General features: G+C 45.1%; 1 protein-coding gene across 1 annotated transcript in view; it reads left to right on the forward strand.

Annotated features, from left to right (window-relative positions):
• LOC129534624 (collagen alpha-1(III) chain-like) overlaps positions 1-17,772 on the forward strand; it is a 99,471-nt gene extending 81,699 nt beyond the window's left edge. The window contains exons 11-14 of the mRNA XM_063708071.1: positions 9,984-10,079; positions 10,363-10,400; positions 11,360-11,452; positions 17,730-17,772. The gene's annotated coding sequence lies outside the window, so the exon portion shown is untranslated. The remainder of the gene's footprint in view (positions 1-9,983; positions 10,080-10,362; positions 10,401-11,359; positions 11,453-17,729) is intronic.
• Positions 17,773-19,104: the final 1,332 nt, after the last annotated feature.

Genomic DNA, 19,104 nt, shown 5'->3' on the forward strand with positions numbered 1-19,104 from the left:
GGCAGGCTGAGGCAGGAGAATCAGGCAGGGAGGTTGCAGTGAGCCGAGATGGCAGCAGCACAGTCCAGCTTCGGCTGGGCATGAGAGGGAGACCGTGGAGAGGGAGAGGAGGGAGAGGGAGAGGAGCTTTTGTTGTTTTTTAAAGACAGGGTCTCATTTTGTCACCCAGGCTGTTGGAGTGCAGTGGCCTAATTGTGGCTCACTACAGCCTCCACTGCTTGGGCTCAAGCCATCCTCCCACCTCAGCCTCCCCAAATAGCTGGGACTATAGGTGTATGCCACCACACCCGGCTGATTTTTTGTTTGTTTGTTTGTTTGTTGAGCAAAGTCTTTGTCACTGAGGCTGGAGTGCAGTGGCATGGATCTCGGTTCAGTGCAACCTCTGCTTCCCGGATTCAAGCATTCTCCTGCCTCAGCCTTCTGAGTAGCTAGGATTACAGGCGCACACCACTGTGCCTGGCTAATTTTTGTATCTTTAGTAGAGACGGAGTTTCACCATGTTGGCCAGGCTGGTCTTGAACTCCTGACCTCAAGCGATCTGCCCGCGTTGGCCTCCCAGAATGCTGGGATTACAGGCATGAGCCACCACACCATGCCCTGATTTCTTTTGTAGAGACAGGGTTTTGCCATTTTGGCCAGGCTGGTCTGGAACTCCTGAGCTCAAGCTATCAGCTCGCCTTGGCCTCCCAAAGTACTGCGATTATAGGCGTGAGCCACTGCACCCGGCTGAGAAAGTTCCCTATTCTGAGTTTGTTGATTGTTTTTTTTGTTTGTTTGTTTTTTTACATAATGAAAAGGGTTTTTTATTTCAGAGAAATTTTGTTTTACTGTTTCTTCGATTATTTCATTTCCTCTGTTCTTTTCTGTAGAAAGCCATTAGATAGTTTCAGGGTCTCTGTGCTATTCATGTTTCTTTTCTTTTCTTTTTTTTTTTTTTTTTTTTTTTTATTGATCATTCTTGGGTGTTTCTCGCAGAGGGGGATTTGGCAGGGTTACAGGACAATAGTGGAGGGAAGGTCGGCAGATAAGCAAGTGAACAAAGTTCTCTGGTTTTCCTAGGCAGAGGACCCTGCGGCCTTCCGCAGTGTTTGTGTCCCTGGGTACTTGAGATTAGGGAGTGGTGATGGCTCTTAACGAGCATGCTGCCTTCAAGCATCTGTTTAACAAAGCACATCTTGCACCGCCCTTAATCCATTCAACCCTGAGTGGATACAGCACATGTTTCAGAGAGCACAGGGTTGGGGGTAGGGTCACAGATCAACAGGATCCCAAGGCAGAAGAATTTTTTCTTAGTACAGAACAAAATGAAAAGTCTCCCGTCTACCTCTTTCCACACAGACACGGCAACCATCCAATTTCTCAATCTTTTCCCCACCCCTCCCCCCTTTCCATTCCACAAAACCGCCATTGTCATCATGACCCGTTCTCAATGAGCTGCTGGGCACACCCCCAAGACGGGGTGGTGGCCGGGCAGAGGGGCTCCTCACTTCCCAGTAGGGGCGGCCGGGCAGAGGTGCCCCTCACCTCCCGGACGGGGCGGCTGGCCGGGCAGGGGGCTGACCACCCCCACCTCCCTCCTGGACGGGGCGGCTGGCCGGGCAGAGGGGCTCCTCACTTCCCAGTAGGGGCGGCCGGGCAGAGGCGCCCCTCACCTCCCGGATGGGGCGGCTGGCCAGGCGGGGGGCCGAACCCCCACCTCCCTCCCGGACAGGGCGGCAGGCTGGGCGGTGGGCTGACCCCCCCACCTCCCTCCCGGACGGGGTGGCTGGCCAGGCGGGGGGCTGACCCCCCACCTCCCTCCCGGACAGGGCGGCAAGCTGGGCGGTGGGCTGACCCCCCCACCTCCCTCCCGGACGGGGCGGCTGGCCGGGCTGAGGGGCTCCTCACTTCCCAGTAGGGGCGGCCGGGCAGAGGCGCCCCTCATCTCCCGGACGGGGCGGCTGGCCGGGCGGGGGGCTGACCCCCCCACCTCCCTCCCGGACGGGGCGGCTGGCCGGGCGGGGGGCTGACCCCCCCCCACCTCCCTCCCGGACAGGGCGGCTGGCCGGGCGGGGGGCTGACCCCCCCACCTCCCTCCCGGATGGAGCGGCTGGCCGGGCAGAGGGGCTCCTCACTTCCCAGTAGGGGCGGCCGGGCAGAGGCGCCCCTCACCTCCCGGACGGGGCGGCTGGCCAGGCGGGGGGCTAACCCCCCACCTCCCTCCCGGACGGGGCGGCTGGCCGGGCGGGGGGCTGACCCCCCCACCTCCCTCCCGGACGGGGCGGCTGGCCGGGCGGGGGGCTCCTCACTTCCCAGTAGGGGCGGCCGGGCAGAGGTGCCCCTCACCTCCCGGACGGGGCGACTGGCCAGGTGGGGGGCTAACCCCCACCTCCCTCCTGGACAGGGCGGCAGGCTGGGCGGTGGGCTAACCCCCCCACCTCCCTCCTGGACGGGGCGGCTGGCCGGACGGGGCGGCTGGCCGGGCGGGGGGCTGACCCCCCCACCTCCCTCCCGGACGGGGCGGCTGGCCGGGCGGGGGGCCGACCCCCCCACCTCCCTCCCGGACGGAGCGGCTGGCCGGGCAGAGGGGCTTCTCACTTCCCAGTAGGGGCTGCCGGGCAGAGGCGCCCCTCACCTCCCGGACGGGGCGGCTGGCCAGGTGGGGGGCTAACCCCCCACCTCCCTCCCGGACGGGGCGGCTGGCCGGGCGAGGGGGCTCCTCACTTCCCAGTAGGGGCGGCCGGGCAGAGGTGCCCCTCACCTCCCGGACGGGGCGGCTGGCCAGGTGGGGGGCTAACCCCCCCACCTCCCTCCCGGACGGGGCGGCTGGCGGGGTGGGGGGTTGACCCCCCCACCTCCCTTCCGGACGGGGTGGCTGGCCGGGCGGGGGGCTGACCCCCCCACCTCCCTCCCGGACGGAGCGGCTGGCCGATCAGAGGGGCTCCTCACTTCCCAGTAGGGGCGGCCGGGCAGAGGCGCCCCTCACCTCTCGGACCGGGTGGCCGGCCAGGCGGGGGTCCGAACCCCCACCTCCCTCCTGGACAGGGCGGCAGGCTGGGCGGTGGGCTAACCCCCCCCACCTCCCTCCCGGACGGGGCGGCTGGCCGGGCGGGGGGCTGACCCCCCCACCTCCCTCCCGGACGAGGTGGCTGCCGGGCGGAGATGCTCCTCACTTCCCAGACGGGGTGGCTGCCGGGCGGAGGGGCTCCTCACTTCTCGGGCGGGGCGGCTGCCGGGCGGAGGGGCTCCTCACTTCTCAGACAGGGCGGTTGCCAGGCAGAGGGTCTCCTCACTTCTCAGACGGGGCGGCCGGGCAGAGACGCTCCTCACATCCTGGACAGGGCGGCAGGGCAGAGGTGCTCCCCACATCTCAGATGATGGGCGGCCGGGCAGAGCCGCTCCTCACTTCCCAGATGTGATGGCGGCCGGGAAGAGGCGCTCCTTGTTTCCTAGATGGGATGGCGGCCGGGCAGAGAGGCTCCTCACTTTCCAGACTGGGCAGCCAGGCAGAGGGGCTCCTCACTTTCCAGACTGGGCAGCCAGGCAGAGGGGCTCCTCACATCCCGGACGATGGGCGGCCAGGCGGAGACGCTCCTCACTTCCCAGACGGGGCGGCAGCCGGGCAGAGGCTGCAATCTCGGCACTTTGGGAGGCCAAGGCAGGCGGCTGGGAGGTGGTTGTAGCGGGCCGAGATCACGCCACTGCACTCCAGCCTGGGCACCATTGAGCACTGAGTTAACCAGACTCTGTCTGCAATCCCGGCACCTCGGGAGGCCGAGGCTGGCAGATCACTCGCGGTTAGGAGCTGGAGACCAGCCCGGCCAACGCAGCGAAACCCCGTCTCCACCAAAAAAATACGAAAACCAGTCAGGCGGGGCGGCGCGCGCCTGCAATCGCAGGCACTCGGCAGGCTGAGGCAGGAGAATCAGGCAGGGAGGTTGCAGTGAGCTGAGATGGCAGCAGTACCGTCCAGCTTCGGCTCGGCATCAGAGGGAGACCGTGGAAAGAGGGGAGAGGGGAGAGGGGAGAGGGGAGAGGGGAGAGGGGAGAGGGGAGAGGGGAGAGGGGAGAGGGGAGAGGGAGAGGGAGAGGGAGAGGGAGAGGGAGAGGGAGAGGGAGAGGGAGAGGGAGAGGGCTTCACCTCTTGATAGACCTTGCTTTGTTTTTCCATGTTTCTTTTCTTTTATGCTCCATTTAACCTTTTGTTTTATCTTCTGGGAGATTTTCTTATTTTCTTTTCTTTCTTTTTTTTTTTTGAGACTGAGTCTCGCCCTGTCACCCAGGCTGGAGTGCAGTGGCGCGATCTTGGCTCACTGCAACCTCTGCCACCCAGGTTCAAGTGATTCTTCTGCCTCAGCCTCCAGAGTAACTGGGACTATAGGCACATACCACCACACCCAGCTAATTTTTAAAAATATTTTTAGTAGAGACCCGGTTTCACCATGTTGGCCAGGCTGGTCTCGAACTCCTGACCTCAGGTGATCCACCCGTCTCGGCCTCCCAAAGTGCTGGGATTACAGGCGTGAGACACTGCACCTGGCCTCTTCTGGGAGATTTTCTTGACCTTCTCTTTTAGGTTACTGGCTGTGTATTCAGCTGTGTCCATTTTGATATTTAACCCACCTATTAAATTTTTAAACTTTGATAATCATATTTTGTCAATTTGATTATTCGTGTTCTTTACTTTTTTAATTTTTGTAGCTACAGTATCCTTTTGATCCTCTCTGGACCTATTTTATTTTTTTTCATCTTAAGAACCTTTAATACAGTTATCTAAATGCAGAGTTTCAGTTTATGAAATGAACCAAAGCAGTTTGTCATTTCATGCTATAAAATATTGAAAATCAAGTGCTAAACTGATACTTTAGTTTTAAAGTTGTTTATTGAATTATCTGTTAACTCTTATGAGTAGGTATTTTTTTTTGTCTTGGATTTTTCCTTTTGTGCTGTTGGGGTTGTCTTGAAAATGTATTTAGCTTAGCGGAATGAGGGATTAGAGTGATTAATATTGGTTGTTGGCATGGATTTTTTTTTTTCTTTTTGGTAACATAGTCTCTTTGTTTTCCAGTTTTGCACTTCTAGATTTTAACACAGGACCAGGCACAGAGGGTCACATTTAATGTTGAATGAATGATCAGTTACAGCATTTTTTTCTCTAACGGATCTGAGCATTGTCACATGAGATCCCTATATTGTGTAGTACCTTTTACCTTTTGAAAACATTGTTTTCATTTTCATGAGGATTTTCTGCTTCCCGACTAAGGAATTTCCTAACTGCCTACGTCCTCAGTTAACTTTTGCATTTTTACTTATCAATGAGCTATTTATATGTTTATTTTTACAGAAAGCTTTAATTTGGAAACATCACACTGAATCACTTTCTAACACCCTTAGTTTGCTGGAAGACAACTTAGAATCAGAAATAAGCATATTTAAACCCATATACCATATATCAAGAAATCTGTAAAGGGCCTTTTAGATCCCTCTTCTATGGGATCTGGCAACACAGAGCCATTCCTACAACTCCCAAAAGCAGATCTCTATCCAGCACAGACAGACCCGGGTAGGCTGATGATCAATAACCAGTGGAGGGGTATATTTGCTGCATAGGAATAAATGCTAACCTTAGATAGTCTATGATTCCCCTTTGTCTTCTCTATTTCTCTGTTGGTATCTCATTGTTTGTATTATATTCAGAACTTGCATTATGGGTAATTAAAGTCCTTTGGAACGTGCTTTAAGTTTTTGAGGCTTTTCTTTACCCTTCTAGTGTATTGGAGTAGAAATGCTTATACTGCAGCATGGTGTTAAGGAAAGTGCGCACACTGTTTTTTGTTTATGGTATTCCACGGAAGTTAAGTGCACACACTTTGAACTTCCTAACTGCCTACTTCCTCAGTTTACTTTTGCATTTTACTTATCATTGGGCCATATATATATATATGTGTGTGTGTGTCTTTTTTATTTTTATTTTTATTTTTATTTTTTTTGAGTCAGAGTCTCACTCTGTCATCCAGGCTGGAGTGCAGTGGTACGATCTCGACTCACTGCATCCTCTGCCTTCCAGGTTCAAGCGATTCTCCTGCCTCAGCCTCCCAAGTAGCTGGGACTACAGGCACGCACCACCATACCTGGCTAATTTTTTATATTTTTAGTAGAGACGAGGTTTCACTATATTGGCCAGGCTGGTCTTGAACTCCTGACCTCGTGATCTGCCTGCCCTGGCCTCCCAAAGTGACAGGATTACAGGCATGAGCCACTGCACCCGGCCCTATGTGAGCTTTAATTTAGAAATATCTCACTAAATCACTTTCTAACACCCTCAGTTTGCTAGAAGAAAACTTAGAATCAGATATAAGCATATTTAAACCAATATACCATATATCTAGAAATCTGTAGAAGTGTCTTTTAATCATTTGATTATTTTTTTTATTTTTTTTATTTTTTATTTTTTGAGACGGAGTCTTGCTCTGTCACCCAGGCTGGAGTGCGGTGGCATGATCTCTGCTCACTGCAACCTCTGCCTCCTGGGTTAAAGCAATTCTCCTGCCTCAGCCTCCCGAGTAGCTGGGATTATAGGTACCTACCCCCACGCCCAGATTATTTTTTTTGTATGTTTAGTAGAGACGGGGTTTCACCATGTTGGCCAGGCTGGTCTTGAACTCCTGACCTCATGATCCGTCCACCTTAGCCTCCCAAAGTGCTGGGATTACAGTCGTGAGCCACTGCACCCAGTCTAATCATTTGATTCTTATTGGCTCTTATTATAAATATAGTTCAGACAGTCATTTGTATAGAAACACATTGTAGGGCCGGGCGCGGTGGCTCACGCCTGTAATTCCAGCACTTTGGGAGGCTGAGGTGGGCGGATCATGAGGTCAGGAGATCGAGACCCTCCTGGCTAACACGGTGGAAACACAATCTCTACTAAAAAAAAAATTCAAAAAATTAGCCGGGAGTGGTGGCGGGCGCCTGTAGTCCCAGCTACTCGGGAGGCTGAGTCAGGAGAATGGTGTGAACCTGGGAGGCAGAGCTTGCAGTGAGCTGAGATCGTGCCACTGCACTCCAGCCTGAGCAACAGAGCAAGACTCCGTCTCAAAAAAAAAAAAAAAGTAAAAATAAAAAATAAAAAAATAGAAACACATTGTAAAAGGAGAGAATTGTAAAAGCAATCAAATGATAACTGAAGGAAAGAATGCTTGTATCCTAGTGCATTATAATACTTGAGGTTCATAATGGTGACCCTTAATTAGTAAGGAAAGATTGGATTTGCTGCATCCTAGAGTAGAGAACATTTTTAGTTATTTGGAATTATATAGACTTGGCGCTCCCCCCGAGACCCCCACCGCAAGATGGAGTCTTGCTCTGTCACCCAGGCTGGAGTGCGGTGGTGTGATCTCAGCTCATCGCAACCACTACCTCCCAGGCTGAAGCGATTCTCCTGCCCCAGCCTCCTAAGTAGCTGGGATTACAGGCGCCCACCACCACGCCCGGCTAATTTTTTTTGTTTTGTTTTTTTTTTTTTTTTTTTTTAGTAGAGATGAGATTTCACCATGTTGGCCAGGCTGGTCTTCAACTTCTGACCTTAGCTGATCCACCTGCCTCAGCCTCCCAAAGTGCTGGGATTATACGCCTGAGCCACCGCACCCAGCCTCAAATCATAAACTTTTTTTTTTTTTTTGAGACGAAGTCTCGCTCTGTTGCCCAGACTGGAGTGAAGTGACACAATCTTGGCTCACTGCAAGCTCCGCTTCCCAGGTTCAAGCGATTCTCCTGCCTCAGCCTCCCCAGTAGCCGGGATTACAGGCGTGCGCCACTGCGCCTGGCTAATTTTTTGTATTTCCAGTAGAGATGGGGTTTCACCATGTTGGCCAGGCTGGTCTTGAATTCCTGACCTCAGGTCATCCACCCGCCTCGGCCTCCCAAAGTGCTAGGATTACAGGCATGAGCCACTGTGCTCAGCCTCAAATCATAAACTTTTTAAAGGTTTATCCCTGACCCTCTAAATTAGGTTATGTGCCTTGTTATATGCTCTTTTAGCACTTCTCCTAATTGTGATTGTGTATTTATTATATGATTGTTTATTCAACAGTTTCTTTCAACAAATATTTACCAAGTGTTTAGTAAATCTTCTTTTGGATTGTAAGCTTCATTAAGGCAGAGTAAGGACTGAGTCTATGGTTTCTCTGGGCCATGTGCACCTAGCACCTAGCACAGTGCTTAGACATAGGGAGTACTTAATAAATAGTCATTGAATGGATACATTAAAATGGCGTTAATAATGCTGCCTATCTGATAAGGCTGTTGTGAGCCTTCAATGAAATCGTGTGTAGGAAGTGCTAGTTTGCTCACAGGTTGGTGGTAACAGTCTACTGTGGTCATTGAGAGCAGTTATTGTGGACACAACCCCCAGTTCTGGTCACCCCACCCACTAGCTCTGTGAACCCACATAGGTACTTAATATCTCTGATTTTTATTTTATTTATCTGTAAAATGGAACTAATAATTACAACCACCTTATAGGACAGAGTCTTGGCTCTGTCACCCAGGCTGGAGTGCAGTGGTGTGATCTTGTCTTACTGCAACCTCCGCCTCCCAGGCTCAAGCAATTCTCCTGCCTCAGCCTCCTGAGTAGCTGGGATTATAGGTGTGCACCACCGTGCCTAGCTAATTTTTGTATTTTTAGTAAGATGGGGTTTTGCCATGTTGGCCAGGCTGGTCTCAAGCTTCTGGCCTCAAGTGATCCACCTGATTCAGCCTCCCAAAGTGCTAGGATTACAGGTGAGCCACCTGACCCAGCCTCCTTATAGGATTTTGTAAGAATTAACCTGTGACAATGACAGTGAAACATTTAGGTTACAGTAACTTGTTGAATAGATGGTGGTTATACCATTGTTAATATGTTAATGAGTAAGAACAGTAATCAAAAGAATATGTAGAAAGTGTCAGAAGAAATTCACTTGTGGAAATGCTGTATTCTCTGATGAGATAGTAGTACTGTATTTTTACTATTCCATGATCCTCAGAATATTGAATATTTTCTACTTACGTCTGTGATGGGTCATACTTTGTTAGCTGCAGTTTTACCTTGTTTTAAAAAGTACTATTAGGCTAGGCGTGGTGGCTCACGCCTGTAATCCCAGCACTTTGGCAGGCCGAGGCGGGTGGATCACAAGGTCAGAAGATCAAGACCATCCTGGCTAACACAGTGAAACCCCGTCTCCACTAAACATACAAAAAATTAGCCAGGCATGGTGACGGGTCCCTGTAATCCCAGCTACTTGGGAGGCTGAGGCAGGAGAATGGCATAAACCCGGGAGGCAGAGCTTGCAGTGAGCCCAGATCGCGCCACTGCACTCCAGCCTGGGTGACAGAGCGAGACTGTCTCAAAAAAAAAAAGAAAAAAAAAGTACTACTGAGAATATAATATAATTAACCTGAATAGGTTAATAACCTGAATAGGTTAATTATATTATGGAACCTAAACCATATAAATTTAAAATGCCTTAGAATGTCCAGTCAGCAAGTGACAGTATTAGAAATCAACCTGGATTTTAGACCGCTGTGAGTTCATGGATAATGTTTGTGTGTTTAGGAGACTATTCTGAATAGTGTTTCACAGTCCTTTACGTGCATCCCCTGTGCATTGGATGCTTCACTAGCCTTTTCTGACTAAAGCATATGAAAATACAAGTGAAAAAGGCAAGTTATTACAGGAATAACTTTTCATTTTCTCTAATTTTCATATTTTAAAAATTCATTTGTAAGCATTTGATACTTTAAACCTGTTTACAGGAACTTGGTATAAACCACCATGTCCAGCCCTTTGTCTCATATTTGAATTGTTTTACTTTCTTCTTGGCCACGTGGCCCTGACTTCTCACTTTCATAAGAAGGGTTTTGTATTGTGGAGATACAAATTATGGAGTTGTTTGCATTAATACAAGTGTTTGTGGAAAAAGATGCCAAGCTTTCCTGTGATTGGTAATGCACCTTTATTGTAGGCTCAGCAAAACAGTCCCTCATCTACGGGATCTGGCAACACAGAGCATTCCTGCAGCTCCCAAAAACACATCTCCATCCAGCACAGACAGACCCAGGTAGGTTGGTGATCGATAATCAATTGAGGGGCATACCTGCTGTGTAGGAATAAGGGCTAACCTGTGTAGTCTGTTATTCTTCTCTGACTTCTCTGTATTTCTCTGACCACCTCATTATTTGTGTGTATTATATTCAGAACTTGCATTATGGGTATTTAAAGTCCTTTGGAAGGTGCTTTAACTTTTTGAGGCTTTTCTTTACTTTTCCGGTGTATTGTAGCAGAAATGCTTATGCTAAAGCATGATGTTAAGGAAAGTGCACATTTTTTTTTTTTTCCTACAGTATTCCACAGAAGAAAAGTACCTACACTTTGAAGGCCTGTAAGTTCAGATTTTGGCACTGTGGCCTAAGTTCAGATTCTGGCCTGGGCCTCAGTTTTTCTTAGTACAAATCATCTGTGAAAATGTGGTTGATTCTCATGATCTCAGACAGTGTATACGAAATGTTTATTAGTAGTGTACTTGTAGTAGGCTTTCAATAAATGTTAATTCCCTAATTTATGAAAGTAGTTAATGTATTCCTTTTCCTGCTTACTTATTTATACCTGGCTAAACTTCTCTCAGATGTGAGATACCAACATGGTTTACTCCTTAAATTGTGTTCAGAAACTCTTTAATTTAGGAGTGTTCTGAACATTTGAGGATTGTATCTGCAAAGGATGGTGGCTATAGCTTCCATTTTGTAGTTTTGAGTATACTGGGTTTTCTTGAAGCCTCTTTTGATACTGTATATATTATCTTCAAGACACGATCGTTGGCAATCTAGGAGAATTTCTTAAATCTCAAGAGGTATACAACTCCCTGGAGCACATTTGAATTTTATCTAAATCACCAGCTCTTGTACAGTTCAGTTAGATAGTTGAGCACTCAGGTAGCTTCTTCTCTTCCCTTCTGATTGCTCTCTGTTTCCACCAGATGGCGCATTTGTTCCTTAGAGAGTTGTGTCAAGTCTCCTGTGAGATCGTTTTCTATTCAAAGTTAGTTTCATTTCTGGAGTAACGTGTTTCTACATTGTTCAGTGCACAGTAGTGAGAATTCATACATTTGATTCCAGAATTAACATGTGTTTGAAGTGTAGGTGTAGTGGGACGTAAGGAACCCAGCAGAGGACTTGAACAATGAGATGAGACAAGCAGATTTCATTTCTTAAGCCATGTGATTCTAGGCCATTTGTGTGAGCAAGTGCTTTTTTTTCCCCCCAAGAAAGGTAACGAGAAGAGTGTGATGACATATAACATGTTGAGACTAATCCTAAATTTGTTTTACCTTTGTCTCTGTAGTCCAACCTCACAATAGAAAAAATATCTGCACTAGAAAACAGTAAGAATTCTGACCTAGAGAAAAGGGAGGGAAGAATAGATGATTTATTAAGAGTAAGTATTAAAATGTGGTAAGATATTTTATAGCAAGCACCATTTGTTATATATATTTGGATTATGTACATATCATAGAAGTAATTACTATAGCCAAATAACAATGAAATAATAAACATTTGGGTATTTTTCTTTAATTGAGGGAATCTGAGTAGGAACCAGGTTCCTGCATTCTAAACACTACCTTTAAATTGGAAATCTTATACTGTAGTATTTTAATGATTGAATTTATATTGGAGAAATAGATATGTGGAGTGTTATATTTCATCTAGAACTGTGGGAATAAGTATAAAGTGTTGTTTTCCCATTCCAGAGAAATTATTTTAATATTGTTGAATTTTATAAGCTATTTCAAAGGACTTTTTAGCCCATTTTGCTTTTTGTACCTTTTATAACCTACTCACCCAAACTTTTTTGTGCTTACAAAAGAAACCTTTAAAATGCTTCATCTGGAATTAAATAGATATCACTAGAAAATACTTTATCAATATGTTTTGAACATGCAATTTGACATGACTGACTCATAGTTTTTAAAGAGTAAAAAGGGCCGGACATGGTGGTTCACACCTGTAATCCCAGCACTTTGGGAGGCCAAGGCAGGTGGATCACTTGAGGTCAGGAGTTTGAGACCACCCTGGCCAACATGTTGAAAAGAAACCCTGTCTCTACTAAAAAAATATAAAACATTATCCTGGTGTGGTGGCAAGCGGCTGTAGTCCCAGCTACTTGGGAGGCTGAGACAGGGGAATTGCTTGAGCCTGGGAGGCGGAGGTTGCAGTGAGCCGAGATTGCGCCAGTGCATTCCAGCCTGGGCGACAGAGTGATACTTCGTGTCAAGAAAAAAATAAGAAAGTAAAAAGGACCGGGCATGGTGGCCCATACCTGCCACTTTGGGAGGCTGAGGCAGGAGGATTGCTTGAGATCAGGGGTTTGAGACCAGCATGCATGACTCAGCAAGACCCCATTTCTATAAAAGAATACAAAATTTGCCAGGCATGGTGGTGTGTCTGTGGTCCCAGCTACTGGGAGCCTGAGGTGGGAAGATGCTTGAGCCCAGGATCTCTAGGCTACAGTGAGCCAAGTTCATGCTGCTGCGCTCCAGCCTGGACAACAGAGCAAGACCCTGCCTCAAAAAAAAAAAAAAAACCATTATACATGCTCTTCACAAAATACAGAAAAATATGTCACTCATAATTCCATTAATTGGGATTAAACATTTGGTACATTTTTTTTTCAGTAATTTTGAGCTGTTTGAAGTAGATATGTGTGTATATATATATACACACACACACACAAATGAATATATACATAAATGTTACTGATTTACGAATAACATTGGCTAGAATTTTTCTCTTCTCTAGTGATTTAGAAGGTATAGGTTTGATCCTTATTTCTGCTAATGTGGTAGTTAATCTGACTCTTTAGGGTCCTGAAACCTCCAGGGCTACTGTGACACAGCAAGATGGGGATCGGCAACCTTGCCTTTGTCAGTCTTTCTTATTAGGCTTTGGGTACAATTTTCTTTGAATATATGTTTAATAATGCAGATTATAAAAGTCACTGTACTCATGATGATCTGACCTCCAAAATTTTTTTACTTTTATTATATTTCTGTACTTAATAAAAACATAAGGTAAAATAGTGTATTTTGACTCCTTTTTATATAAAACCTGGAATTCAGCACATAGCTAAACTAAGTCGGGCCTTTATTAGTAAAGTCTGGTGTGTTTATATTATTATTAATTTTTTTTTTTTTTTTGAGACAGAGTCTTGCTCTGTTGCCCAGACTGAAGTGCAGTGGCGTGATCTCAGCTCACTGCAACCTCCGCCTCCCAGGGTCAAGCAATTCTCCTACCTCAGCCTCCTGAGTAGCTGGGATTACAGGTGCCCGCCACCATGCCCAGCTAATTTTTGCATTTTTAGTAGAGATGGTGTTTCACTATGTTGGTCAGGCTGGTCTCGAACCCCTGACCTTGTGATCCACCCACCTCGGCCTCCCAAAGTGCTGGGATTACAGGTGTGAGCCACCGCGTCCGGCTATTATTATTAATTGTATATATTTATTTTGAGACAGGATCTCATGTCACCCAGGCTGGAGTGCGGTGGCGCAGTCTTGCAAGCCGTGCCCTCTCCAGTCCCCACCTGATGTGATCATCCCACCTCGGCCTCCCAAGTAGCTGGGACTATAGGCATGTGCCACTACATTTGGCTGTTTATATTATTAATTAATTAATTAATTTTTTGAGACAGAGTCTCACTTTGTCACCCAGGTTCAAGTGATTCTCCTGCCTCTGCCTCCCAAGTAGCTGGGATTACAGGCATGCACCACAATGCCTGGCTAATTTTTGTATTTTTAATAGAGATGGGTTTTTGCCACATTGGCCACGCTGGTATCGAATTCCTGACCTGCAGTGATCAGCCTGCCTTGGTCTGCCAAAGTGCTGGGATTACAGGCGTGAGTCACTGCGCTCGGCCTATATTATTATTATTAAATTACTATTTTTACTGCTATATATAACACTAAGTTCTTATGTATAGAGTATAGGCAGAGGCAGCTTTATGACCAAATTTGTAGTCATTGTTAGACTGGTTTATTCAACTGATTTCAAAGCTTATCAACAGTATTTTTTTTATTTATAGTTCTTGTTTTATCTGTTGATGGTGGTACATTTTTAAGTGATTATTTTTCAGCAAGGATTTGTCAGTGTTAAATTTTCTCTTCCTTGCAGACCTGAGAATTCTCTCTTTTGCCCTCCCATGGAAAGACAACAGTGTGTGCAGGATTTTTGTGTCATAACCCCTTGTTCTGTTCGTTCTGCTTCTCAAATATAACACACATTCTCTCTCTCTGTTTCTCCTTCAGTTTTTCAAGCATTTTGTATTTCGGAGAGGTTCATGACCAAAGCAGCAAACACCATAATTTGTTAAATATTACCCCAGGGTGTATCTATATGTGGGTTTATATATTTTTATTTGGAAAATGTGTGATTATGTCTAACTATGCTTTTATCCCTCTTTATATTGGTTTCTTCTTGACTCTTAGCTTGAATCTCTGATTTCTCTCCTTTATTTCTAACATGTTATGTCTCATTTTAATATGATTGCCCCTTCTGAGTCTCATTAAACACTGTCTTCCATATATTTCTGGCATTTACTGCAGCTCATGTGAATTTTGATTTTATTGTTTACATTTTTATTTTTTGAGACAGTGTCTTGCTGTCGCCCAGGCTGGGTGCAGTGGCACCATCATGGCTCACTGCAGCCTTCATCTCCCAGGCTCAAGCAGTCCTCTCACTTCAGCCTCCTGAATAGCTGGGACTACAGGCATGTGCCACTGTGCTTGGCTAATTTTTTTATTTTTTGTAGGAACAGGGTCTCACTATGTTGCCCAGGCTGGTCTTGAACTCTTGGGTTCAAGCAATCCTCCTACCTTGGCCTCCCAAAGTGCTGGGATAACAGACGTGAGCCACCGTGATAGGCCTATTATTTACATTTTAAATTTCCCTGCTTTTTTCCCTCATCTAATATACTTTCTTACCCCATCCTGTATATTCTCTAGGGTTTTTGGTTCCTATTTCCTAGATATCATGTCTTTTTGCATTTTATGAAATATGACAAGAAGTATTCTAAAATGTTCTTTTGATTTCTATGGGTGATAATTTTCATTGTTTTCAAGCTGATTTTCTGTATTCCTTGGGCCTATTTTTGTTGTTGTTGTTTTTATTTACTATTGTTATTTTTGTTTCCTTTTCTCCATCTTTGAATGAGGAGACCCATATGTGTAGTCTCAGCACTGTGTTGTATTTTTCATTGTTCAGATATGTATACTTGCATGGAGTTGCTCTTATTCCTGTTTTTATTCATTTGGGTGCTGGTTGAATTGCCATCAAAGATTTATAATGAAATGGTTTGTGGGTGTAAAAAGCTCCTTGCCAAATTCCAGTATCTGTCAGGGTTTTGTACAGAGAAGCTCTGCTGTACTGAGAAAGAATTGTGGGCGTGCCTTTCTCCATCATCTGACTCTTGAAGATTGAGGTGACAGAGTATGAGAAAAACTTGAATCCTAACTTGGTACTGCTTTAGGAGTTTTAAAAAAATGTTTGCTTATGTTTTCTAAGAAGCAATATGTTTCCTTCACTCACCACTGCCCCTTCTACTCTGTCGTCTTCAGACTGTTGCAGTCTTTATTTGTATGTAGAGCAGTACTAAAGGAGTAGATAAATAAAAAAGGAAGACACCGAGGGCAGCTGCCTTGTTTTTAGGTTGATTAGAACTTGTGCTTCTAGAAGATCTAGAGGATCGATAGTGAGGGAAAGACTACATGTCTTGTATATTCTTTCAGACATCATTCATTGAATTTTGCCATTTTAGTAAGATGTTGGGTATGGCTGCATTGGGGGCTACTAGCCATCTGCTTTTTTTTTTCTTTTTTTTTTAATTTTTAAAAAAAGGACACAGTGTCTTGCTCTGTCTCCCAGGCTGGAGTGCTGTGATGCAATCACAGTTCACTGCAGCCTCGACCTCCCAGGCTCAAGCAACCCTCAGCCTCCCGAACAGCTGGCATCAGAGGCGCATGCCACCACACACGGCTGATTTTCAAAATTTTATAGAGACAAGGTTTTGCCATGTTGCCGAGGCTGGTCTTGAACTCCTGGGCTCAAGCGATGCTCCTGCCTCGGCCTCCCAGAGTGCTGGGATTATAGGCATGAGCCACGCGCACCAGCCACCAGCTGTTACTTTAAACATGAACTCCTCGAAGACATTAGCGTCAGAAGCCACAAAAACTTAGAATTCTTAAAATTTTAAATAACTGCCAAGAGGTTGATTGATTTCATACATTTGATTATAGATTTCAAGGGAACACTCACCTTATGAGTAGACTGGGTTTTCCATAAACATTAAATGATCTTTGCTTGGTAGATTCTTTAGTATGAATTTGGTAATCACACTTACCCAAATGTAGTTACACTCTGCCTTTGATAATATGGTTCTGTACAAAAACTAACAGGAAGAAATTATGCTATGGGGAGAGGAGAAACATTTGGAGACAGAAGCTGTTTCTCATGGGTTACTTTAAAAATGATGCTATATTATACAAAAGAAATGATAAAAATTTTTAATGAAGCTACAAAGTCTCAAAAATTGAGTATCGTGTGATATCTTCTGTTTGTGCTTTTTAGTATTTTAGAAACACGTAACAGGTTTTTCTTTTTCATAATTTAAGTGAGTTTTTATGAGGTAACATTATTTGCTAGAAGAGCTGAGATCTTTTTTTTTTTTTTTTTTTTTTTTAACACAAAAGGACTAAATTCAGGACTTGCAAGTCAAATTCGTCCTTGGGTTAGTGGTTCTTTCCTTCTCTGTTATTGCACGAGGCTTTTAAGTTTTTAGTCCACACTGTAGGCTTCTGACCACAGCTAAATTAGCTGTGTATTTACATTCTGGCATTCTTGAACTAGGACCTTGTTTGTTTGTTCTGTCTTTTGTGGGCATGGGCGTGCCTGGCTTCTCTGGTGAGGAACATTTATGCAAATTTATCTTTCTTAAATACCACTAGAAAAAGAACAAAGCAAACATAAAATTCAGTAATTTTTTTGTATGTGCTTAATCACTCTTTGTATTTTAAACATTCATTGTAGTTTATTTTTTTATTTTTTGAGATGAAGTCTCACTCTGTCACCTAGGCTGGAGTGCGGTGGCGTGATCTTGGCTCACTGCAACCCTCGCCTTTGGGTTCAAGCGATTCTCCCGCCTCAGCCTCCTGAGTAGCTGGAATTACAAGCTCCCGTCACCACGTGTGGCTAATTTTTTTATATTTAGTAGAGATGGGGTTTGACCACGCAGGCCAGGCTGGTCTTGAACTCCCGACCTCAAGTCATCTGCCTGCTTTGGCCTCCCAAAATGCTAGGATTGCACGCATGAACCACGATTCCCAGCTTTAACATTTTTTTAATTATTATTTTGTGATAGCTTAGGTGTTTGTGATGACAAGAGTAGCTGTAACTGGTTATTGGCAGGAGCAAAATATGATCAGTAGAAAAAGATGCCCAAGTTAGTAATTCAATTTATCATTTATAAATAGATGATATGTTATGAGAGAATAAAGGAATGAATTATTTACTTTTTCTAAGACATAGTTACTTCTTACCTGTTTGAACTTTAATTTTGCTTTTGATAAAACAACATATAGAAATGATTTTTTTTTTCTCTCCCTAGAAACTGCTTTTCCATTAATCTTCTTCCTTGGAGCTAATTAAAAATTTTTTTCTCATTGAAGGCCAACTGTGATTTGAGACAGCAGATTGATGAACAGCAAAAGATGCTAGAGAAATACAAGGAACGATTAAATAGATGTGTGACAATGAGCAAGAAACTCCTTATAGAAAAGGTCAGTGAATAATGTTGGTCTAAACTCTGTATCCCAAGATACTCAATGTGTGTCATTGTGTGGCTTCTTATTCCTTACTTGAGATGAAAGTATTTAAAAGTAGAGCTTTTTAGGAACATGATTTGACAATTAGAATTTTTTCCTTGCGTGGACACCAGACCAAGCATCCAGAGTGTTAATTTGGGATACGCTTTGTTGCTGTGCATTGCTTTGAGTGTGATATTGAACAGAGACAGCTTGTCCTAGTTGAATTTATTTGGGGTATTGCTCTCCTAAATTCTTATATTCATTCTATCAATTGAAGTGAGTATCCTATTACTATTAGAATCATTAACAATAGTTGCATTTTTGTTTCAGAGATGGCATTTAGAATAACTTATGTATATAATAATGTGATAATTAATGCTTTGTGCATTAAAAAATTAAAGTTGCCATATACCTGTATATGATTACTTAACTGGCTGATGTCCTGTTTATTATCTTCATTGGTTAATTATCACTTACCTCTGTTAATAGGTATTAGTAACTATTAGAAGTTTTTTTTTTTTTGAGGCTGAGTCTCGTCCAGGCTGGAGTGCCGTGGCATGATCTCAGCGCACTGTAGCCTTCGCCTCCCAGATTCAAGCGATTCTCCTGCCTCAGCCTCCTGAGTAGCTGGGTTTATAGGCGTGTGCCACCATGCCCAGCCAATTTCTGTATTTTTTTTTTTTTTTTTATACTTTAAGTTTTAGGGTATATGTGTACAACATGCAGGTTAGTTACATATGTATACATGTGCCATGTTGGTGTGCTGCATCCATCAACTCGTCATTTAACGTTAGGTGTATCTCCTAATGCTATGCCTCCCCACTCCCCCCACCCCACAACAGGCCCCAGTGTGTGATGTTCCCTTTCCTGTGTCCATGTGTTCTCATTGTTCAATTCTCACCTATGAGTGAGAACATGCGGTGTTTGGTTTTTTTGTCCTTGCGATAGTTTGCTGCGAATGATGGTTTCCAGCTTCATCCATGTCCCTACAAAGGACATGAACTCATCATTTTTTATGGCTGCATAGTGTTCCATGGTATATATGTGCCACATTTTCTTAATCCAGTCTATCATTGTTGAACATTTGGATTGGTTCCAAGTCTTTGCTATTGTGAATAGTGCCACAATAAACATACATGTGCATGTGTCTTTATAGCAGCATGATTTATAATCCTTTGGGTATATACCCAGTAATGGGATTGCTGGGTCAAATGGTATTTCTAGTTCAAGATCCCTG

Source organism: Gorilla gorilla, chromosome 6, assembly GCF_029281585.2.
Source record: "Gorilla gorilla gorilla isolate KB3781 chromosome 6, NHGRI_mGorGor1-v2.1_pri, whole genome shotgun sequence".
Taxonomy (NCBI): Eukaryota; Metazoa; Chordata; class Mammalia; order Primates; family Hominidae; genus Gorilla; species Gorilla gorilla.